Here is a 4,500-nt window from a genome sequence, read left to right as displayed (position 1 = left end):
CTCCAAAAAAATTACAAATTTAAAAATCGCTAATTTTCGAAATTTTTTCAATTTTTTTTACTAAAAACTGCCATAACTTTTTTAAAAATGAACATATCAATATAATTTTTTTTATATAGATGGTTGATGTCTTTACCCATCATTTGGTATATTTTTTTTGTAAATTTGACCCTTTACCTGCCCACAGGAGGGGATTTAAAATGACAACTTTTTCACAAAAAATTTACTTTTTCAACTTAAATTTTGAAACTGTTCCCGAAAGTCTGACACTTTTATATATATCTTAAATTAAAGCTAATGTAATATGCTTTATCGTGAAAAAAAAAAATTTCGGACTTTATTTTGTCTTCACGGTGAAAATGGCTACCAAATGCTAGTATTGTGTGAAAATTCTCAATTTTATTTTTTACATTTTTAACTTTATAATGCTATAACTTATTGAAAAGTGTATTGATCAATATAATTTTTTTATGGGAAATACTATTTTTTAATAATCCCTTTTTCATTCGACATACTTTATCTTAATCAGGATATTAATAAGGAACTAGCAGTTTATGAAGCTTTTGGAATAATCCACCAATTTTTTAAAATTAAACACTATCTAAAGATTTGCATCGAAGCGTTTTTTTTTGATAGTGATTTTAATCACTGTCAGATATCATTATACTTGATCCAACTATGCCTCGTCACCACTGTGCCGCGACCCACCTGTGCTGGGTTTTTTTATTTAATGGTATTCTTAACCTTAAGTTAACTAGAATATATAAAATTCAGTTTTATATTCTATTAATACAACTTATAATACTTGCAAAATTCATGCATTATGGGCAAACAAATATTTTAAGTGAATACTAATAATACTATATTATTCTTAAAATAGTGTAAAAATATGATTTGTAGTAAATTTCAAAATGTAGCAAATAAGCATTGCGGTAAATTATTTTAATCGTTAAAAAAAAAAATGCTCAATGTCCAAGTATAAATCATATAAATTTATTATTATACTACAGTAAATACATTAAAAGAATCATTTATCTTAAGAATATAAATCATACAAAAAATATCTAGAATTTGGTTAAAAATATACTGAAATGATGCAGAAAATATTTAATTCAAATAATTATTTATAGTACTTATAATGTCAGTTAACATGAAATGTACATTTGAAATATATCCTTAATATTTATCTACAGCTATTTTTTTATCCAAATAATATATTTGAATACTTATTAATTATTTATAGATCAAAAATATAAAATGCTAAAAGGTGAAAATTCATATCATAAGTAAATATCATTATATTAGTCAAATGTAGTAAATAGATATTGAAATTAATTTTTTTTTTAGATTGATAAAAAAATACTCAGCGTTAAATGTTCATAAACAAAAAAATAAATCATATAAATTTATTAACTATAGCAAATACATTGAAGTGACATCAAATGATACATGATTAAAGATTTTAAAACTCTTATTTACAGTTCAAAATAGTTAAATAGTATAATTTTTGATAGTTCCCTAAGAAAAATAAAAATTTTACTATTGAACTTTGTTAATTGTTTTTACAAATAATATGAAATCGTTCACTATTGTAGCATTATCGTTCATCTTGTTCGATGTGTTTTTATTGACATCGTGTAGCAAGAAGAAGGCTATTAATATATTGAATTCATTTCTTAAGTCACAAAAATGGACATTCAAACACGCATACAAGTGGTATGATACCGAAATTGATACATCCTTTGTTACAAAAAATTTACTCATAACTGATTCCAACAGTGAGAATATTGTTACCATAGATAATGTATATGACCAAATAATAGTAGGTTCGCAATTGTTAACTTATGAGTACGCAAAAATTGTACACTGGATTGGTAGCACGTTAACTATTATGAACGAAGAATGGTATAATAATGGTGAGGATTCGTTCGAGACTCAAAAAGAACGTTTGGAAATATTCATATTAACTTAATATCGAAAAAGTAAAGAGGGTATTAACACTATTTCATAGCGCATTAAAATTTATGAACACAATAATAAAGAATCATAAAACAAGAGTTACGAATAAACTCATTAAATTATTGGCTGTCTTTAACATAAAATCTAATAAACCAAAAGTCAAAAGTGCGTTTAATAATTCTAATTTGAAGATTACATTCGACACATTTGACGAATTGATAAATGAATTTTTAAGTGATGAGTCAGAATCTATATTATTGGACTGTTGTGATATTATAGACATGTTTGAGGGTGATACTCTTGAGTTTGTACAACATAAATTAAAGGATCAGTATGATGAAAAATTAAATGAAAAGCCAGATGAAAAATCCAAAGAAGAATTCACATTTTTTGTTTTTTTGCATGAAACTATTCTGAATAGTGTCGATGAAATTATTACAATCTATTATACTAATCTTGGATTGAATTATAACGATAAATATAAAATAAGTAATTATGTCTTGCAAAAAAATATTAATAAATAACAATTTATGTTTTAAGTGACATTCTGACTCTATCAGTTCCAAATTTAAATAAAACACTACATTTTTATTGTATATTTTATGTAATCGAAGAAATATACTCATTTATTTTGCGTTCGAATTATTTATTTCTCAATTAATGTACTCCACCTATAAATAAATCCTATAAATAAATTATTGCATTGTCGTTCATCTTGCTCTGATTGGTTATTCATAGTGTATAAGGGACAGTCGGACACGAATAATTTTACTATAGATTTCATGTAAATATATTTTACAATTATATTAGATATTTGACTGTAAATAAACATACACTTTATTTAATTTACATTTAGTTAATTTTATTTAAAACAATAATAATTTTTAATATTTATAATCTCACAACTAAACGTATTAATAGTATCATATTTTATGTATACATAGTGTAAAAAATTTTTCGTTCATTAAATTATTGTCAATTTATAATAAATATTATTATTAGTAATTACATATACTATAATCATAAAAAATTAAACAATTTATATATGTAATAATATTTATTTCGAATTTCACCACATTATATTAGGTTAAAACTTTTTGATTAATCTTAATTGTTTACCATAAACAAAAAGGAAAACATCTACATTTGCCAATATCCTATTAGATCTCAATAATCATTAGTACACACAAGTCATAAAGATGTATTATATTACGAAATGTATACTGGTTTTCTATTTAAAAAATATCAACATAAGATAACTACGGGTTGGGTTAAGTAGTTAGATTTCAAGACCTTCATCAAGATTTGCTTGTTCTTGATACAGTCTACATTGGGTCTGTTTTTTTATAATTAAAGTAAAATAATTTTCAATACTAATAGCATTCAATTTATATTTATATTTTATACACAAATTTTTAATTTTATTTATGTAAACAATGTCATTGTATTAATGTTATCGTTAATATAGCATAATTTCAGTTTATAAGTGTATATATTTTTTCATGTAGCTGTTTATAAAGGGATAGAGTGATGGAATGGATAGTACGACGATTGCACCAACACCACATAGATTCGATACTCGCCTCCCTCTATGAAAAAATAGCTTAATAGGCTTTGTCGCATTCTATATGTTTGGCAACATCAGTTGACCAAGTTCTGCTACAACTGAATGTGTTCCTGAAGTATCTACCATATAATAAAAGTATCATTAGTCAGTTTTTTTTATTTATGTGGGGGTATGTTGAAGTTTGTGGAACGCAAATTACAACTCACAAGGCATAATCGTTGAGTGCCTTCTAAATACGCCTTAATAGTTATCTTAGCTAGATTAATATAAAATATGAAATAACAATGAACTATTGTTTTACAAAAATGTGAATAATGATTCATTTTACTCATTGTAAATAATTATTATTTATTAACTACTATTGTAAAATGAAATGTAATTTTGCTAATAATAATTTTTTATTCATTATTTGTATATATATATATATATACAAATATTCATCTCGGAGATGTCGCAGTGATATCACTTCGAGAAGTGTGATGTTACATTCTAATGCCTATGTTAGTTGTTGAGAAGTACTGGCGATCCTTAATAACCCGACTTGTGATGTTTTTGCATGCGATGTAACAAAACCGAAATCTATGTGACGTTGCATTGGGACTTCTTTAGATAATTAAAAAGTACACGCATAGACGATATAGATAAGTCTTAGCCATGTCACAAATGCGAGTATTCTAAGCACATCGCAAATTAGTTCACATAGATATCACAAAGAGTAATTGAGTGTGTATATGCACAGTCAATTGTATAAATATATTTATACAATTAATTAATTATTCGATACAATTTTTTCTCAGTAAAGTAATAAAATTTATTATGTTAATGGGATGTATAAATAACCAAATTAGATAATTAATTTGTAGTGTGTATCAATAATTTCAGCAAAATTATAAATGAGGCGTGGCGAGGCAAAGTGATCTAAGTGCCAAAATTAAATTTTTTGGCAAATCAATAAAAACTTTCCCAAATTTACA

The sequence above is a fragment of the Daktulosphaira vitifoliae genome, unplaced genomic scaffold, assembly GCF_025091365.1.
Source record: "Daktulosphaira vitifoliae isolate Bord-2020 unplaced genomic scaffold, ASM2509136v1 Scaffold_1, whole genome shotgun sequence".
NCBI lineage: Eukaryota > Metazoa > Arthropoda > Insecta > Hemiptera > Phylloxeridae > Daktulosphaira > Daktulosphaira vitifoliae.
Note: the sequence above shows the minus strand (reverse complement) of the source record.